Here is a 22,535-nt window from a genome sequence, read left to right on the forward strand (position 1 = left end):
GCCCTATGAAGTCATTTGGATTGATTATCTCCCCTTTATACATTATACACAAAGTATAACCTTCCGTTACCTCAAACCTGACAATATAAAACAAATCTTTATTGTTCACCCCCTATAGTCATTTGGATTAATTATCTCCCCTTAAAACATTATACTCAAAGTATAACCTACCGCTACCTCAAATATAACAGTATAAAACAAATGTTTTTTTCAATCCCTATACATTCATATTGATTATCTCCCCTAAATACATGATACACAAAGAATAACCTACTGTTACCTCAAACCTGACAATATAAAACAAACCTTAATTGATCACCGCTTATGGAGTCATTAGGATTGATTATCTCCCCTTTATACATTGAACACAAAGTAAAACCTACCATTACCTCAAACATGACAATATAAAACAAATCTTTATTGTTCACTTCTTATGAAGTCATTTGGATTGATTATCTCCCCTTAATACATAATACACAAAGTATAACCTTCCATTACCTAAAAACTAACCGTATAATACAAATCTTTATTGTTTACCTCTTATGAAGTCATTTGGATTGATTATCTACCCTTAATACATTATACACAAAGTATAACCTACCGTTACCTCAAACCTGACAATATCAAACAAATGTTTATTGTTCACCCCCTATGAAGGCATTTGGATTGATTATCTCCCCTTTATACATTATACACAAAGTAAAACTTACCGTAACTTCAAACCTGACAATATAAAACAAACCTTTATTGTTCACTCCTTATGAAGTCATTTAGATTGATTATCTCCCCTTTATACATAATACACAAAGTGAAACTTACCGTTACCTCAAACATGACAATATAAAACGAATCTTTATTGTTCACGCCCTATGAAGTCATTTGGATTGATTATCTCCCCTTTATACATTATACACAAAGTAAAACCTACCGTTACCTCAATCTGACAACATAATACAACTTTTATTGTTCACCCCTTATGAAGTCATTTGGATTGATTATCTCCCCTTTATACATAATACACAAAGTAAAACCTACCGTTACCTCAAACATGACAATATAAAGCGAATCTTTATTTTTCACCCCTTATGAAGTCATTTGGATTGATTATCTCCCCTTAATACATAATACACAAAGAATAACCTACCATTAACTAAAAACTAACAGTATAATACAAATCTTTATTGTTCACCTCTTATGAAGTAATTGAGATTGATTATCTACCCTTAATACATTATACACAAAGTATAACCTACCTTTACCTCAAACCTGACAATATCAAACAAATATTTATTGTTCACCCCCTATGAAGTCATTTGGATTGATTATCTCCCCTTTATACATTATACACAAAGTAAAACCTACCGTTACCTCAAACATGACAATATAAAACAAATCTTTATTGTTCAAGCCGTATGAAGTCATTTGGATTGATTATCTCCCCTTAATACATTATACACAAAGTAAAACCTACCGTTACCTCAAACATGACTATATAAAAGGAATCTTTATTGTTCACCCCTTATGAAGTCATTTGGATTTATTATCTCCCCTTTAAACAAAGTGAAACCTACCATTACCTCAAACATGACAATATAAAACAAATCTTTATTGTTCACCCCTTATGAAGTCATTTGGATTTATAATCTCCCCTTTAAACATTATACACAAAGTGAAACCTACCATTACCTCAAACCTGACAATATAAAACAAATCTTTATTGTTCACCCCCTATAGTCATTTGGATTAATTATCTCCCCTTAAAACATTATACGCAAAGTATAACCTACCGCTACCTCAAATATAAAGGTATAAAACAAATGTTTTTGTTCACCCCCTATAAAGTCATATTTATTATCTCCCCTAAATACATGATAGACAAAGAATAATCTACTGTTACCTCAAACCTGACAATATAAAACAAACCTTTATTATTCACTCCTGATGAAGTCATTTGGATTGATTATCTCCCCTTTATACATTATACACAAATTGAAACCTACCGTTACCTCAAACATGACAATATAAAACAAATCTTTATTGTTCACGCCCTATGAAGTCATTTGGATTGATTATCTCCCCTTTATACATTATACACGAAGTAAAACCTACTGTTACCTCAAACCTGACAATATAAAACAAACCTTAATTGATCACCGCTTATGGAGTCATTAGGGTTGATTATCTCCCCTTTATACATTAAACACAAAGTAAAACCTACCGTTACCTCAAACATGACAATATAAAACGAATCTTTATTGTTCACCCCCTATGCAGTCATTTGGATTGATTATCTCCCCTTTAAACATTTTAAACAAAGTGAAACCTACCATTACCTCAAACCTGACAATGCAAAACAAATCTTTATTGTTCACCCACTATGAAGTCATTTGGAGTAATTATCTCCCTTTTAAACACCATAGACAAAGTAAAACCTACCATTACCTCAAACCTGACAATATAAAACAAATCTTTATTGTTCACCCTCTATAGTCATTTGTATTAATTATCTCCCCTTAAAACATTATATACAAAGAATAACCTACCGCTACATCAAATATAACAGTATAAAACAACTGTTTTTTTTCAACCCCTATAAAGTCATATTGATTATCTCCCCTAAATACATGATACACAAAGAATAACCTACTGTTACTTCAAACCTGACAATATAAAACAAACCTTTATTGTTCACTCCTTATGAAGTCATTTGGATTGATAATCTCCCCTTTATACATTATACACAAAGTAAAACCTACTGTTACCTCAAACATGACAATATAAAACGAATCTTTATTGTTCACGCCCTTTGAAGTCATTTGGATTGATTATCTCCCCTTTATACATTATACACTAAGTAAAACCTACTGTTACCTCAAACCTGACAATATAATACAACCTTTATTGTTCATCCCTTATGAAGTCCTATCTCCCCTAAATACATGATACACAAAGAATAACCTACTGTTACCTCAAACCTGACAATATAAAACAAACCTTAATTGATCACCGCTTATGGAGTCATTAGGATTGATTATCTCCCCTTTATACATTAAACACAAAGTAAAACCTACCGTTACCTCAAACATGATAATATAAAACAAATCTTTATTGTTCACTTCTTATGAAGTCATTTGGATTGATTATCTCCCCTTAATACATAATACACAAAGTATAACCTTCCATTACCTAAAAACTAACAGTATAATACAAATCTTTATTGTTTACCTCTTATGAAGTCATTTGGATTGATTATCTACCCTTAATACATTATACACAAAGTATAACCTACCGTTACCTCAAACCTGACAATATCAAACAAATGTTTATTGTTCACCCCCTATGAAGTCATTTGGATTGATTATCTCCCCTTTATACATTATACACAAAGTAAAACTTACCGTAACTTCAAACCTGACAATATAAAACAAACCTTTATTGTTCACTCCTTATGAAGTCATTTAGATTGATTATCTCCCCTTTATACATAATACACAAAGTGAAACTTACCGTTACCTCAAACATGACAATATAAAACGAATCTTTATTGTTCACGCCCTATGAAGTCATTTGGATTGATTATCTCCCCTTTATACATTATACACAAAGTAAACCCTTCTGTTACCTCAAACATGACAATATAAAACGAATCTTTATTGTTCACCCCTTATGAAGTCATTTGGATTGATTATCTCCCCTTAATACATAATACACAAAGAATAACCTACCATTAACTAAAAACTAACAGTATAATACAAATCTTTATTGTTCACCTCTTATGAAGTCATTGAGATTGATTATCTACCCTTAATACATAATACACAAAGTATAACCTTCCATTACCTAAAAACTAACAGTATAATACAAATCTTTATTGTTTACCTCTTATGAAGTCATTTGGATTGATTATCTACCCTTAATACATTATACACAAAGTATAACCTACCGTTACCTCAAACCTGACAATATCAAACAAATGTTTATTGTTCACCCCCTATGAAGTCTTTTGGATTGATTATCTCCTCTTTATACATTATACACAAAGTAAAACTTACCGTAACTTCAAACCTGACAATATAAAACAAACCTTTATTGTTCACTCCTTATGAAGTCATTTAGATTGATTATCTCCCCTTGATACATAATACCCAAAGTGAAACTTACCATTACCTCATACATGACAATATAAAACGAATCTTTATTGTTCACGCCCTATGAAGTCATTTGGATTGATTATCTCCCCTTTATACATTATACACGAAGTAAAACCTACCGTTACCTCAATCTGACAACATAATACAACTTTTATTGTTCACCCCTTATAAAGTCATTTGGATTGATTATCTCCCCTTTATACATAATACACAAAGTAAAACCTACCGTTACCTCAAACCTGACAATATAAAACGAATCTTTATTTTTCACCCCTTATGAAGTCATTTGGATTGTTTATCTCCCCTTAATACATAATACACAAAGAATAACCTATTATTAACTAAAAACTAACAGTATAATACAAATCTTTATTGTTCACCTCTTATGAAGTCATTGAGATTGATTATCTACCCTTAATACATTATACACAAAGTATAACCTACCTTTACCTCAAACCTGACAATATCAAACAAATATTTATTGTTCACGCCCTATGAAGTCATTTGGATTGATTATCTCCCCTTTATACATTATACACAAAGTAAAACCTACCGTTACCTCAAAAATGACAATCTAAAAGGAATCTTTATTGTTTACCCCTTATGAAGTCATTTGGATTTATTATCTCCCCTTTAAACATTATACACAAAGTGAAACCTACCGTTACCTCAAACATGACAATGTAAAACAAATCTTTATAGTTCACCCCCTATGCAGTCATTTGGATTTATTATCTCCCCTTTAAACATTTTAAACAAAGTGAAACCTACCATTACCTCAAACATGACAATATAAAACGAATCTTTATTGTTCACCCCTTATGAAGTCATTTGGATTTATAATCTCCCCTTTAAACATTTTAAACAAAGTGAAACCTACCATTACCTCAAACATGACAATATAAAACGAATCTTTATTGTTCACCCCCTATAGTCATTTGGATTAATTATCTCCCCTTAAAACATTATACGCAAAGTATAACCTACCGCTACCTCAAATATAAAGGTATAAAACAAATGTTTTTGTTCACCCCCTATAAAGTCATATTGATTATCTCCCCTAAATACATGATACACAAAGAATAATCTACTGTTACCTCAAACCTGACAATATAAAACAAACCTTCATCATTCACTCCTTATGAAGTCATTTGGATTGATTATCTCCCCTTTATACATTATACACAAAGTGAAACCTACCGTTACCTCAAACATGACAATATAAAATGAATCTTTATTGTTCACGCCCTATGAAGTCATTTGGATTGATTATCTCCCCTTTATACATTATACACGAAGTAAAACCTACCGTTACCTCAAACCTGACAATATAATACAACCTTTATTGTTCACCCCTTATGAAGTCATTTGGATTGATTATCTCCCCTTTATACATTATACACAAAGTAAAACCTACCGTTACCTCAAACATGACATATAAACCGAATCTTTATTGTTCACCCCTGATGAAGTCATTTGGATTGATAATCTCCCCTTAATACATAAAAAACAAAGTGTAACCTACCATTACCTAAAAACTAACAGTATAATACAAATCTTTATTGATCACCTCTTATGAAGTCATTTGGATTGGTTATCTACCCTTAATACATTATACACAAAGTATAACCTACCTTTACCTCAAACCTGACAATATCAAACAAATATTTATTGTTCACCCCCTATAAAGTCATTTGGATTGATAATCTCCCCTTTATACATTATACACAAAGTAAAAGCTACCGTTACCTCAAACCTGACAATATCAAACAAATCTTTATTATTCACCCCCTATAGTCATTTGGATTAATTATCTCCCCTTAAAACATTATACGCAAAGTATAACCTACCGCTACCTCAAATATAGCAGTATAAAACAAAAGGTTTTTTTCAACCCCTATAAAGTCATATTGATTATCTCCCCTAACTACATGATACACAAAGAATAACCTACTGTAACCTCAAACCTGACAATATAAAACAAACCTTTATTATTCACTCCTTATGAAGTCATTTGGATTGATTATCTCCCCTTTATACATTATACACAAAGTGAAACCTACTGTTACCTCAAACATGACAATATAAAACGAATCTTTATTGTTCACGCCCTATGAAGTCATTTGGATTGATAATCTCCTCTTTATACATTAAACACAAAGTAAAACCTACCGTTACCTCAAACCTGACAATATAATACAACCTTTATCGTTCACCCCTTATGAAGTCATTTGGATTGATTATCTCCCCTTTATACATTATACACAAAGTAAAACCTACGGTTACCTCAAACATGACAATATAAAACGAATCTTTATTGTTCACCCCTTATGAAGTCATTTGGATTGATTATCTCCCCTTTATACATTATACACAAAGTAAAACTTACCGTTACCTCAAACATGACAATATAAAACGAATCTTTATTGTTCACGCCCTATGAAGTCATTTGGATTAATTATCTCCCCTTTATACATTATACGCAAAGTATAACCTACCGCTACCTCAAATATAACAGTATAAAACAAAAGGTTTTTTTCAACCCCTATAAAGTCATATTGATTATCTCCCCTAAATACATGATACACAAAGAATAACCTACTGTCACTTCAAACCTGACAATATAAAACAAACCTTTATTGTTCACTCCTTATGAAGTCATTTGGATTGATTATCTCCCCTTTATACATTATACACAAAGTAAAACCTACTGTTACCTCAAACACGACAATATAAAACGAATCTTTATTGTTCACGCCCTATGAAGTCATTTGGATTGATTATCTCCCCTTAATACATAATACACAAAGTATAACCTTCCATAAACTAAAAACTAACAGTATAATACAAATCTTTATTGTTTACCTCTTATGAAGTCATTTGGATTGATTATCTACCCTTAATACATAATACACAAAGTATAACCTACCGTTACCTCAAACCTGTACTAAAAACTAACAGTATAATACAAATCTTTATTGTTTACCTCTTATGAAGTCATTTGGATTGATTATCTACCCTTAATACATTATACACAAAGTATAACCTACCGTTACCTCAAACCTGACAATATAAAACAAACCTTTATTATTCACTCCTGATGAAGTCATTTGGATTGATTTTCTCCCCTTTATACATTATACACAAAGTAAAAGCTACCGTTACCTCAAACCTGACAATATCAAACAAATCTTTATTGTTCACCCCCTATAGTCATTTGGATTAATTATCTCCCCTTAAAACATTATACGCAAAGTATAACCTACCGCTACCTCAAATATAGCAGTATAAAACAAAAGGTTTTTTTCAACCCCTATAAAGTCATATTGATTATCTCCCCTAACTACATGATACACAAAGAATAACCTACTGTAACCTCAAACCTGACAATATAAAACAAACCTTTATTATTCACTCCTTATGAAGTCATTTGGATTGATTATCTCCCCTTTATACATTATACACAAAGTGAAACCTACTGTTACCTCAAACATGACAATATAAAACGAATCTTTATTGTTCACGCCCTATGAAGTCATTTGGATTGATAATCTCCTCTTTATACATTAAACACAAAGTAAAACCTACCGTTACCTCAAACCTGACAATATAATACAACCTTTATCGTTCACCCCTTATGAAGTCATTTGGATTGATTATCTCCCCTTTATACATTATACACAAAGTAAAACCTACCGTTACCTCAAACATGACAATATAAAACGAATCTTTATTGTTCACCTCTTATGAAGTCATTTGGATTGATTATCTCCCCTTTATACATTATACACAAAGTAAAACTTACCGTTACCTCAAACATGACAATATAAAACGAATCTTTATTGTTCACGCCCTATGAAGTCATTTGGATTAATTATCTCCCCTTTATACATTATACGCAAAGTATAACCTACCGCTATCTCAAATATAACAGTATAAAACAAAAGGTTTTTTTCAACCCCTATAAAGTCATATTGATTATCTCCCCTAAATACATGATACACAAAGAATAACCTACTGTCACTTCAAACCTGACAATATAAAACAAACCTTTATTGTTCACTCCTTATGAAGTCATTTGGATTGATTATCTCCCCTTTATACATTATACACAAAGTAAAACCTACCGTTACCTCAAACATGACAATATAAAACGAATCTTTATTGTTCACGCCCTATGAAGTCATTTGGATTGATAATCTCCTCTTTATACATTAAACACAAAGTAAAACCTACCGTTACCTCAAACATGACATATAAACCGAATCTTTATTGTTCACCCCTGATGAAGTCATTTGGATTGATAATCTCCCCTTAATACATAAAACACAAAGTGTAACCTACCATTACCTAAAAACTAACAGTATAATACAAATCTTTATTGATCACCTCTTATGAAGTCATTTGGATTGGTTATCTACCCTTAATACATTATACACAAAGTATAACCTACCTTTACCTCAAACCTGACAATATCAAACAAATATTTATTGTTCACCCCCTATAAAGTCATTTGGATTGATAATCTCCCCTTTATACATTATACACAAAGTAAAAGCTACCGTTACCTCAAACCTGACAATATCAAACAAATCTTTATTGTTCACCCCCTATAGTTATTTGGATTAATTATCTCCCCTTAAAACATTATACGCAAAGTATAACCTACCGCTACCTCAAATATAGCAGTATAAAACAAAAGGTTTTTTTCAACCCCTATAAAGTCATATTGATTATCTCCCCTAACTACATGATACACAAAGAATAACCTACTGTAACCTCAAACCTGACAATATAAAACAAACCTTTATTATTCACTCCTTATGAAGTCATTTGGATTGATTATCTCCCCTTTATACATTATACACAAAGTGAAACCTACCGTTACCTCAAACATGACAATATAAAACGAATCTTTATTGTTCACGCCCTATGAAGTCATTTGGATTGATAATCTCCTCTTTATACATTAAACACAAAGTAAAACCTACCGTTACCTCAAACCAGGATTTATGATTTTAAAATGTTCATTGATAGGATGAGCAGTTTTTTACGTGCAGGTTGTGTCTAAGTGCAACCTAGTGCCGTAGGCTTGGTCAATGTACAACGATGCAATGTACTAGGATTTGGGTTAGAGTTAGGTTAGTGTTGAAGATTAAGTATCTGTAACAGAACAAGTTCTTTCATTAATCCTAACATATCATGCATTAAGTGCCGTTTTTTGTATTAAATAGCTTAATGTCAATAACTTACCTACCAATGTAGGCTGTGTCAATGCATTAAGGTACAGTATTCGACAATCGATTGATTCGACAAGAGTTGATTTTTCCTTCAGGTTTTAATTCAATTCAATTAAAAAGAATGAATTGAATAGACACATTAACGATCGATTTATTCAGCAAAACTTTAATGATAGATACGATCGATAACGATTGAACATTGTTTGTCGATTCAATCAACTTAACTGTATTAATGATGGATACTCGATTGTAACGATTGATACGATCGATAACGATTGAACATAGTTTGTCGATTCAATCAACTCAATGCATACGTGCTATGACGAAGATTCGATCGTAACGATCGATAACGATTGAACGTCATATGTCGAATCAATCAACTCAATGTATTTTGATGAAGACGTCACTCGATCGTAACGATCGATACGATTGATATCGATTGAACGTCAAATGTCGAATCAATCAACTCAATGTATTTTGATGAAGACGTCACTCGATCGTAACGATCGATACGATTGATATCGATTGAACGTCAAATGTCGAATCAATCAACTCAATGTATTTTGATGAAGACGTCACTCGATCGTAACGATCGATACGATCGATATCGATTGAACGTTATATGTCGAATCAATCAACTCAATGTGTTTCATGAAGACTCGATTGAACGCCATATATGGAATCAATCGACTTAATTTGTTAATGGTATAAACTATTTAATAAATTTTATTAATAAAGATTTAACAAAATAAGTTGTATTACTGTATTTCCCACTTCAGCACTGATGGAGATAAACTCTATGGTAATAATATATGTCAGATTGGGTACGGAGATATTAGTATAGTGAACATAAAATGTACACACAATTGAAACAGATATACAAAAGTTGAAGCATAGGAATTTGCTGATAAAACATTTTTAACATTAATTCAAATTTGAAGAAGGTTCATAGCAACAGTTTCAGGAGAGAAAAATATGAATGTCACAAAAATGTGTATTTTAGTAGCCAGTTTATGACAGTAGTATATATAGATCATTAAAATGAAGAAACTGAAGTGAGTAAACAAACATGAAAATTATTATCAAATGAATATTAGAGGAAAGATCGTTCAATGTGCCTGCTTGTGTTGTAGTATGTAAATATATGATGGCTTAATTGCGCATATACATTTTTTTTTATAGCTGTTTTAAATATAAGCCATCTAGAGTCGTAGACTGTGTTTATGTGCCTTTTAGCGCCGTAGGCTGTGTCAATTTATCGCTTAAAATTAGCACCGAAGTCTATGTTGTTGTGTCAGACTCCGATTAGGGTTGGAGCAGGAACATATATATTACTGTATACTGTTCTTAGGTTGGAGTTCGGGTGACAGTAAGACTGCATACGACTACTAGCGCCGTAGGCTGTGTCAATATGCCTCCTAGCGCCATAGGCTATGTTATTGTATCAGACGTAGAAAGTAAAAACACAAAAATACCGAACTTCGAGGAAAATTCAAAAGGAAAATCCAAAATCAAAAGGCAAAATCATAAGTCCAAACACATCAAACGAATGGATAACAACTGTCATATTCCTGACTTGGTACAGGCATTTTCTAATGTAGAAAATGGTGGATTGAACCTGGTTTTATAGCTAGCTAAACCTCTCACTTGTATGACAGTCGCATCAAATTCCATTACATTGTCAACGATGTATGAACAAAACAAACATACTCAAAGAGTAAAAATGTAAAAAATAGGTTATGGTTAAAGTTAGAGTAATAGTAAGACTGTATTAAATAGACTTCTACCGCAAAAGACTGTGTCTATATGTCACCGAGTGCTACCGTAGGCTATGTTATTGTGTTAGACCTATAGGTTAGGGTTACATTTAGGGTTATATTAAGACTGTAATGAATATGCCTTCTAGCGACGTAGGCTGTGTAAATATGACACTTAGGAGCGTGTACTATTTTATTGTATCATACTTAGGTTAGGGTTAGAGTTGGTGTAATAGTAAGAATGTACCAAATATAAGCCATCTAGCGTCGTAGACTGTGTTGATGTGCCTTAATTGTAGCACCGTAGGCTGTGTAAATGTATCGCCCAGCACCGAAGTCTATGTTATTGTGTCAGACTAAGGTAAGAGTTAGAGTTAGGGTGACAGTAAGACTGTAATACAGACGGATTCTAGAGCCGCAGGTTGTGTCAATATAATATACCGTAGGCTATGTTATTGTATCAGACTTAGGTTAGGGTTAAAGTTAGATTATAGTAAGACTGTATTAAATATGCACTCTAACGCCGTAGGCTGTGTCAATACGCCGCCAGCGCCGTATGCGTATGTTTATGACAATCCGTCCTCGTCAAAACTATGTTTAAACTATTTTTCGAAAAATTCACATACTGAGAATTACAACAAAGCACACTAAGATTTAAAGACTTAAAAAAAACACACTGAGAAATAAAAATTACACACTGAGAATTAAAAATTACACACTGGGAATTGAAAATTACACACTGAGAATAAAAAATTACACACTGAGATTTCCTAAAGACGCACTGAGATTACAAAAATGAAAAACACACACTGAGAATTGAAAATTACACAATATAACACCGAGCTATATATATATAGAGTGCCATAGACTTTTTATTTGTGTCATACTTATTTTAGGGTTATATGCCTTCTAGTGCCGTAGGCTATGTATATATGTCGCCGAGCGGCACCATAGGCTATGTTATTGTATCAGACTTAGGTTAGGGTTTAGGTCAGAGTAATAGTAAGACTGTATTAAATATGCCTTCTAGCGCAGAAAGCTGTGTTAATATGCCTTATAGCGCAGAAAGCTGTGTTAATATGCCTTATAGCGCAGAAAGTTGTGTTAATATGCCTTATAGCGCCGTATGCTGTGTCAATATACGCCGCATAGCGCCTTATGCGTATGTTATTGTATTAGACTAAGTTTTTAAGAATATCTATTAAAATACAGAGTTGACTGAGTTGACCATATTTATCAACATTCAAAATTAGTTTGTAATTTTAATGAAGAGTTGACTGAGTTGATTAAATTTATCAACTGTGGAACAATCGTAACGATTCAATACGATCGATACGATCGTGCAACGTTTTAAAATATATATATAAAAAAAAAGAGTTGACTGAGTTGATTAAATTGATCACTGACTGGGGCACAATCGTAATGATTGAATACGATCGATACGATCGTGCAACGTTTAAAATATAAAAAAAATAGAGTTGACTGAGTTGATTAAATTGATCAACTGTGACACAATCGTAACGATTGAATACGATCGATACGATCGTGCAACGTTTAAAATACAAACAAATAGAGTTGACTGAGTTGATTAAATTGATCAACTCTGGCACAATCGTAACGATTGAATACGATCGATACGATCGTGCAACGTTTGAAATATGAAAATAGAGTTGACTGAGTTGATTGAATTAATCAACTGTGGCACAATCGTAACGATTGAATACGATCGATACGATCGTGCAACGTTTGAAATATGAAAATAGAGTCGACTGAGTTGATTGAATTAATCAACTGTGGCACAATCGTAACGATTGAATACGATCGATACGATCGTGCAACGTTTAAAATTTAAAAAAAAATAGAGTTGACTGAGTTGATTAAATTGATCAACTGTGGCACAATCGTAACGATTGAATACGATCGATACGATCGTGCAACGTTTAAAATGTAAAAAAAAATAGAGTTGACTGAGTTGATTAGATTGATCAACTGTGACACAATCCTAACGATTGAACAAGATCGATACGATCGTACATCCTTCAGGAGAGAACAGTCGAGTTGATTGCGTTGATCAAATCTGTCAATCCGTATACGACCATTACATTCGACAAGGTTGATTTAAAGTTCTATTCTGAACTATATGTAACACTAGAACACACCCGTGATCGCGGGTCCGTGACTGAATTAAAGTATATAACTATGCGCAAGCCTTATTCTAGTATTAGTTTTGTCATCTGATAAAGTCATGCCGATTATAAGATACACAGTTTTCTCTGCTTTCAAATCTTTCTGTTTGAACCCGTCGAACTGGAACTTATCAATTATTGGTAATATTAATTATTTGGAAAAACAAAAGGTCCTGGAATGGAGTATTTTTTAATCAACAGCATTGTCGTATATAAGTTATAAATAAAGTTGCATACTTTGATTTTCTGTTTTACGTCATGCCCGATAACAAATTGAAAACTGTACTTATGCGCCTTATTTTCAGTACAGATTTTTAGTACAATTTGTATTCGTATTGTTATCTTAGAAAGTCTTACTGATTAAAACACTACAATAGGTAACAATTTGACTATCTAGTAGTGTCAACGTTACCCTGTGATTATGACCCGTGTATATAGCATATTAATCCTGAATACACCGTTTGGTGGTGCGCCTGTCACATGCGGAACGTACAGATAACGGTAATAGGTAACAGGTGAATATACTATTGGTATCGGTATCGGATTCGACCCGGAACTTCTTAATTATTGGCAATATTAATTATGTGGAAAACAAAAGGGTCTGGAGTGGTGTAATTTTTAATCAACAGCATTGTACTATATTAGTTATATATAAAGTTGAATTCTTTGATTCATCGTTTTTACGTGATGACGGCTGACAAATTGGACCTCGTAATTTTAGTATTATAGATATAGATATAAAGTAATTCTTTGATTCATCGTTTTTACGTGATGACGGCTGACAAATTGGACCTCGTAATTTTAGTATTATAGATTAGTTATATGTAAATTTGAATTCTTTGATTCGTCGTTTTTACGTGATGACGGCTGACAAATTGGACCTCGTAATTTTAGTATTATAGATGTACTAAAAAGTGACGACAATCGATTGAATAGACAAGATGTATCAATCGAATACAGTTGACAAAGAATTGATACAGTAAAACACATATTGTCGATTTAATTTATTGTCGAATACTGTACCATACTCTGTCAATGCGCCGCCTATCCCCATAAGATGTTTTAATGTACAGCCTATCACCGTAAGATGTGACATATGTCGCGTTGTGCTGTAGGCAGTTTCAATGTTCAATCTACTGTTGTAGTCTAAGTCAATCTGCAACCTTCCACTATATTTGTGGTCAATGTGCAATCTAGCACCATTAGCGAGGGCAATGTGCAACCTACAACCATAGGCGTGGTCAATGTGCAACCTAGTGCCATACGCTAAGTCAACTTGATGTGCAACATACCACCAAAGACGTGGTTAATGTACAACCTAGCGCCGTAAGCTAAGTCATTACATGTGCCGCCTAGCGCCGTAGACTGGGCCAATGTGAAACAAGCGCCGTAGGCTGTGTCCTTGGTGTAGAGTTAGGTTAGTGTTAGATTCAGTATATTTGATAGAACTAGTGCCTTTATCGGTCTTAAAAAATACGCATAAGACATGGTTAGTTGTATTAAAAAATGTCATCTATCACCATAAGCTGTGTCAAGGACTGTTAATGTGACGCGCCTAGCTCCTTAAGCGGGGACAGTGTGCAACCTAGCGCCACATGTAGGCTAGGCCAATCTGCAACTTAGCGTTGGAGGCTGCATCAATGTGCAATCTATCGCCGTAGGTAGCGTCATTGCAACCTGGCGCCATAGGCTGTGTCGATGTGCAATAAGCTATGCTAACAAGCGCAGAAGGCTGTGTCCTTGGGTTAGAGTTAGGTTTGTGTTAGATTTATAACCAGTAGCTTATGGTTCTTTATATGATCTTCTCATATAAGAAAATATGGTACTTCCCGGAACAACATATCCTTTTGATTAGCATTTTACTTACGAACTTTCTGTCATACTTGATGATTTTATGTACAGGTACAAGTTTAGTTTTGAAATTGGAGACATTTTGTAGAGATTGCTATTAGACATTGATATTTTTTTCGAAAAATAATGAGAAGTACATTGTGACAACATGTTGTAGTGACAAATATATATATTTTACTTTACCACACTAAATTTGAACGTTAAATGTACTGGTAAAAACAAATTCAGACACCAAGTTGAATGCAGTAATTTACAAAGTAGAGTAATATAGTTATGATTCATCAGAAGTGGTCAGTGTTGAACCAATGACTTGTATATATTTATACATCAATGAGTAAAATAAAGGGGATTGTGGAATAACGCCAACATTTGCATTAATATTAATTGTGTTTGCCGTAAGACTAGTCCTAATTCCTCAGTAATAGTTTTAACAAGTTTGAGCGATTATATAACAGTTCGAGCCTGAGATCAGAGAACTGTTGAAATAGTTTTCTAGAAAAAAAACATGTTTTCTTTATGCTGCTAGTACGGTTTTTTTTAAGTCCAATTTAAAAAGATTAAAATATGAAATAATATTGAAATCTGTAGCTCTAGAACTATATGACAAGATAGCCGGATAAACCGAACTTTATTTATGCTGCTACATGACTGATATGAAAATAAATACTAAGTCCGACTTATTGCTAAATTTAGAATATTTGGGGGAAAAATGCCTACTTTGTCAACCTATCGACCTGTTTACTTTGTCAACCTGTCGACCTGTCTACTTTGTCAACTTGTCGACCTGTTTACCGTTTGTCAACCTGTCGACCTGTCTACTTTGTCAGTCTGTCGACCTGTTTACGTTATCAACCTGTCGACCTGTCTACTTTGCCAACCTGTCGACCTGTCTACTTTGTCATCCTGTTGGCTCTGTCAACCCTGTCAATCTGTCTACCTTATCTACATGTTTGCTGTTAAGAAATTAATTTATCTTCTATAATTGATCATTTTAAAATGATTTGTTGCGTATGAATATAAAATTGTAATTCGGCTTTGAACTACTTGTTCCGTATACTCCAATTGTAACTACTCGGCCATTCTCGCTATGCAGGACAATAACTTCGTGCAGAAAGGCCGAGTAGTTCCGATTGCAGTTGAGCCAAGTAACCAATAGCCAATCAAAAAGCTCAATTCTTTTCAAGTTTAAAACGACAAAGAATACAAAATTATTAAAATATAAACTTTTACATTTTCTTACATTAATCGCAAATCTCTATAACAATTTCCACAAAAAATAAGGTAAAAGACTTTATTCTTTTATTCAACCAATGAAATCACTAGCCGTTCATCTGAAGTAATGGCGGTGTCTGACAAAAACAAAAATCAACAAGTTCAGGTAAGCAAAATGCTTAACCTTCAGTGGGGAAAAGTAAATTATAGAACTCAATTCGATTTAGAAAAGATTATATAAATGTAAGTTTGTCTGTCATTGTCCAAAACTGACAGAAAGTATGTCTAAAGTGGGGTCGATCCCGAAAAAGTTACAGATGAAAAAGTACGGGAACTCTCAAAATTATAACAAGTCTCAAAAACTTAAATATAACAATATTCCTCATTTTCTACCCATTTGTTGGTACACTGTTAGTTTACATGAACCAAAAAGTTGGTAGAAAATGAGGAATATTGTTATATTTAAATTTTTGAGACTTGTTATTAAGGTTCATCATAACAAACAGACAAATATGGCTGTATTTACATGCCAAAAATTACTCTGAGTACAGACAGGAAAAGTTTTAATGCCTAGCATCCACTAGATATAATAAAGTTAAATGCATTTTGTGTTTCAGAAAGATAAAATCTCTTTTTGATTTTGATGGGCATTTGTTTTCCTTCATGCAAAAGGTGTGAAAAATGACTAAGTTGTGGCACAACTATGAGATGCTCCCTCAGGTAAAAAACTGGTTTGTATTGTTTTCATTGTCCTTAATTGACATGGACACCAGGTATCTTCCCAACTATAGGTGAGTTAAAGAGTTTATCTGAGTCAGTGAGTGGACAGTATCAAAGTAATTCAGGTGTTTGTTTATTTTTGCACCCTCTGCAGAAAGGAAAAAAAATGCCCATCAAAAACCAAGAAAGATTTTATATTTCTTAAACACAAAATGCATTTAACTTTTATATATCTAGTGGATGCTAGGCATTAAAACTTTCCAAACAGCACAGGTAAGTCTGTACACAGAGTAGTTTTTGAGGTGAAAATATGACCATATTTGTCCATTTGTTATGATGAACCTTAAGGATTATGTACGTAAACATATGGAAATTTAATAGAATCCACAGCCTTTATCTTTGTTTCAAAATATTTGGCAATTTGATGACCGATTGATGTAGGATTATTGCATGCAGTGCGAGCATTGATTTCCTTAAAACAAGTTTATTAATGTAGTTAATGGTTAAAGCAAATAAAATATGGACCAAATCAAGTAGAGTGGGTTGCTCATTTTCGCCACATCTTTTCATGTTTTCTACAGTTTCTGTTCAGGTCTAAATGATTTTGAAGTATACTGATATTTCTATATGAAGATAACTTCAAATGCAAAATATTCTTAAGGAGGCTCGCGGGTATAAGATTTTCAGAAAAAAATGAAACATTTATTTTTCATTTCAAATTTTATTAATTACCTTTAGTAGTTGTTACTTTATCATATGGTACAAAAATCATTCCAAAAAATCAATTCGTGTTGGCCCCAGATGACTTTTAAAATGTAAATATCATTGAAAAAGCTCCAAATTATCTCCCTTTGGTGCAAAAATGCATTTTTTTTGGCATTAAAATTGAAATATCTTTTTTAACTCATCGGTGACCTATATTTTTTATTGATGTTTTCGAATAAGCTATACATAAACTAAATAATTGTAAAATTTTAGCGATTTCTGTAATTTAGTTCTTTTTTTATTTCGATATTATTTTTTTTTCTCCTATCAATCCAACAGAAAATAAATACTTTTACAAAAATGTATGCTTTTTTCGATGACAGATTGTAAGCGTAAATGGACGGTGACCCCATGTTTTTATTTCATTTTTCTATTAAGTATAAGATAAAGTTCATTTGTAAAAAAATATAGCGAAATCCTATATTAAATAAAAAAAGTGATTTAGACCCGCGAGCCCCCTTAAGCTTGAAAACGTGTTTTTTGAATAATCATCTGAAAAGTTAGATTAAAGGGTTTTGGAATTTCCTGATTTTTTGTCAATGGGGGACACATTTTCGCCATTTTTATACATCTAATTAAAATCAAATAACCGCAGTTTTTGACAACATTGATCAAATCAATTTCATTATAGATGAATAGCAGACATTTAAAAGGTGTTAAGAACTGAAATTTAGGGTCATTCAGTCTAAGAATTACTTCTTTGAATTCGTGTTTTTTCTTCAGGAAATTGGCCGAAATCGTTGTTCGTTTTTCGGTCCTTTTCAGAAGGTGCCGCAATTTTGTCTCAGTTTTGAAAAATAATCATATTTGTTATTATTTACCGGTATATGTCTTCCATTTCAGCCATCTTTTGAAGTTTTTACACCTTAAAGTCATAAAACGGCGAAATTGTGTCCCCAGCCCCCCACTTTACACCTTTCATAGGGTGCACTCGACTTTAGTGACTCAGCACGAGGGATTTAGGAATTTTCAGGTTTTTTAGAACTTTTTGAAAAAAATAAACACTAGCACATCATAGAAAAGCAAGTGAGTAATCTATGTTTCAAATTTTATAACAAAAATCTCTGTATTAAAGGCTTATAAAGGCTGTGGATTTTCTATAAAAATCTTGATTTATTTGCCACAGTACTCTTTTTCTATTAAATGCAATGCAACAGTAAATAATAATGCTTTGCATCAAGTTTCCCCCTAGTATTTGTTCAAAGTGGCCTGTCTCTTTTATTCATAATATCTGTAGTTTTGATACAATTGATGTTTGAAAAATTCGTACAAAAATGGCTACAGAAGGGTACATAAACCTTAAAGCATTTGCAATGACTAGATAAAAATAAAATATGGAAAGTAGTTTTAAAGAAATCTTGATGTTTACTATACACCTTATCTCTATTTGTCCGTCATTACTGGATATCACACAGCTTCCCGTAAAATTTTGACTTCACAATACAATTTATCTGACACCACAATGGAAAAGTGATTGTTACATGTATATGCGTCAAATGTTCAAGCAGCCGGGATTAGTGATAAGGTGTATTTCATCCCGGCTGACCAGGCTGCTTGAACTATTGAACTATTGACGCATACAACAATGAATTTTCCATTGTGGCATTGTAAAGATTCGTTTTTTATTGTCAGGTTTGAGGTAACGCCTAACGGTAGGGTTTAGTTTATGTATAATGTATTAAGGGGAGATAATCAATCCAAATGACTTCATAGGGGTTGATCTATAGAGATTTGTTTTATATTGTCAGGTTTGAGGTAACGGTAGGTTATACTTTGTGTATTATGTATTAAGGGGAGATAATCAATCCAAATGACTTCATAGGGGGTGAACAATAAAGATTGATTTTATACTGTTATGTTTGCTGTAATGGTAGGTAATACTTTGTATATAATGTATAAAGGGGAGATAATCAATCCAAATGACTTCATATGTAGTGAACAATAAAGATTTGTATTTTATTGTTAGGTTTGAGGTAATGGTTGGTTATACTTTGTGTATAATGTATAAAGAGGAGATAATGAATCCAAATGACTTCAAAGAGGGTGAACAATAAAGATTTGTTTTATACTGTGAGGATTGAGGTAATGTTAGTTTATACTTTGTGTATATAGTATAAGGGGGATAATCAAGCCAAATTACTTCATAGGGTGTGAAAAAAAGGATTTGTATTATTTTGTCAGGTTTGAGGTATGGAAGGTTATACTTTTTGTATAATGTATAAGGGGGAGATAATTAATCCAAATGACTTCATAGGGGGTGAATAATGAAATTTTGAATTATACTGTCAGGTTTGAGGTAATGGTAGGGTTTACTTCGTGTATAATGTATAAAGGGTAGATAATCAATCCAAATGACTTCATAGGGGGTGAACAATAAAAAATTGTTTTATTCTGTCAGGTTTGAGGTAATGGTATGTTATACTTTGTGTATAATGTATCAAGGCGAAATAAACAATCCAAATGACTTCATATGTTGTGAACAATAAAGATTTGTTTTATATTATCAAGTTTGAGGTAATGGTAGGTTAAACTTTGTGTATAATGTATAAAGGGGAGATTATTATTCAAAATGACTTCATAAGGAGTGAACAATAAAGTTTCGTCTTATATTGTCATGTTTGAGGTAACGGTAGGTTTTACTTTGTGTATAATGTATAAAGGGGAGATAATAAATCCAAATGACTTCATAGGGGGTGAACAATAAAGATTGATTTTATACTGTTATGTTTGCTGTAATGGTAGGTAATACTTTGTATATAATGTATAAAGGGGAGTTAATCAATCCAAATGACTCCATAGGAGGTGACTATTCAGATTTGTTTTACATTGTTGTCAGGGTTGAGGTTATGGTAGGTTTCACTTTGTTTAAATGTTTAAAGGGGAGATAATCAATCCAAATGACTTCATAGGGGGTGAACAATAAAGATTCGTTTTATATTGTCATGTTTGAGGTAACGGTAGGTTTAACTTTGTGTATAATGTTTAAAGGGGAGATAATCAATCTAAATGACTTCATAAGGGGTAAACAATAAAGATTCGTTTTATATTGTCATGTTTGAGGTATCAATAGGTTTTACTTTGTGTATAATGTATAAAGGGGAGATAATCAATCCAAATGACTTCATAAGGGGTGAACAATAAAGATTTCTTTTATATTATCATGTTTGAGGTAACGGTAGGTTTTACTTTGTGTATAATGTATAAAGGGGGGATAATCCAAATGACTTCATAGGGGGTGAACAATAAAGATTGGTTTTATATTGTCATGTTTGAGGTAACGGTAGGTTTTACTTTGTGTATAATGTATAAAGGGGAGATTATCAATCCAAATGACTTCATAAGGGGTGAACAATAAAGATTCGTTTTATATTGTCATGTTTGAGGTAACGGTAGGTTTTACTTTGTGTATAATGTATAAAGGGGAGATAATCAATCCAAATGACTTCATAAGGGGTGAACAATAAAGATTTGTTTGATATTGTCAGGTTTGAGGTAACGGTAGGTGATACTTTGTGTATAATGTATGAAGGGAAGATAATCTATCAAGATGACTTCATACGAGGTGAACAATAAAGATTTGTATTATACTGTTATTTTTTGGTAATGGTAGGATATACTTTGTGTATTATGTATTAAGGGGAGATAATCAATCCAAATGACTTCATAGGGGGTGAACAATAAAGATTGATTTTATACTGTTATGTTTGCTGTAATGGTAGGTAATACTTTGTATATAATGTATAAAGGGGAGATAATCAATCCAAATGACTTCATAAGAGGTGACTATAAAGATTTGTTTTACATTGTTGTCAGGTTTGAGGTAATGGTAGGTTTCACTTTGTTTAAATGAATAAAGGGGAGATAATCAATCCAAATGACTTCATAGGGGGTGAACAATAAATATTCGTTTTATATTGTCATGTTTGAGGTAACGGTAGGTTTAACTTTGTGTATAATGTTTAAAGGGGAGATAATCAATCTAAATGACTTCATAAGGGGTAAACAATAAAGATTCGTTTTATATTGTCATGTTTGAGGTAATGGTATGTTATACTTTGAATATAATGTATCAAGGCGAAATAAACAATCCAAATGACTTCATATGTTGTGAACAATAAAGATTTGTTTTATATTATCAAGTTTGAGGTAATGGTAGGTTAAACTTTGTGTATAATGTATAAAGGGGAGATTATTATTCAAAATGACTTCATAAGGAGTGAACAATAAAGTTTCGTCTTATATTGTCATGTTTGAGGTAACGGTAGGTTTTACTTTGTGTATAATGTATAAAAGGGAGATAATAAATCCAAATGACTTCATAGGGGGTGAACAATAAAGATTGATTTTATACTGTTATGTTTGCTGTAATGGTAGGTAATACTTTGTATATAATGTATAAAGGGGAGTTAATCAATCCAAATGACTCCATAGGAGGTGACTATTCAGATTTGTTTTACATTGTTGTCAGGTTTGAGGTTATGGTAGGTTTCACTTTGTTTAAATGTTTAAAGGGGAGATAATCAATCCAAATGACTTCATAAGGGGTAAACAATAAAGATTCGTTTTATATTGTCATGTTTGAGGTATCAATAGGTTTTACTTTGTGTATAATGTATAAAGGGGAGATAATCAATCCAAATGACTTCATAAGGG

At 32.5% G+C, this 22,535-nt stretch overlaps 1 protein-coding gene across 6 annotated transcripts in view; it reads left to right on the forward strand.

The window, feature by feature from the left end:
- The first annotated feature begins 16,499 nt into the window (after positions 1 to 16,499).
- The window catches only part of LOC134686962 (DNA polymerase zeta catalytic subunit-like), a 193,362-nt gene continuing 187,326 nt past the window's right edge, over positions 16,500 to 22,535 (forward strand). For 5 of the 6 annotated variants that reach the window (XM_063546850.1, XM_063546847.1, XM_063546851.1 and 2 more), the window contains exons 1-2: positions 16,500 to 16,563; positions 19,849 to 19,964. The gene's annotated coding sequence lies outside the window, so the exon portion shown is untranslated. Of the gene's footprint in view, positions 16,641 to 19,848; positions 19,965 to 22,535 lie in introns of all 6 variants that reach the window. The other variant, XM_063546848.1, reaches the window with a different exon arrangement.

The sequence above is a fragment of the Mytilus trossulus genome, chromosome 10, assembly GCF_036588685.1.
Source record: "Mytilus trossulus isolate FHL-02 chromosome 10, PNRI_Mtr1.1.1.hap1, whole genome shotgun sequence".
Taxonomy (NCBI): Eukaryota; Metazoa; Mollusca; class Bivalvia; order Mytilida; family Mytilidae; genus Mytilus; species Mytilus trossulus.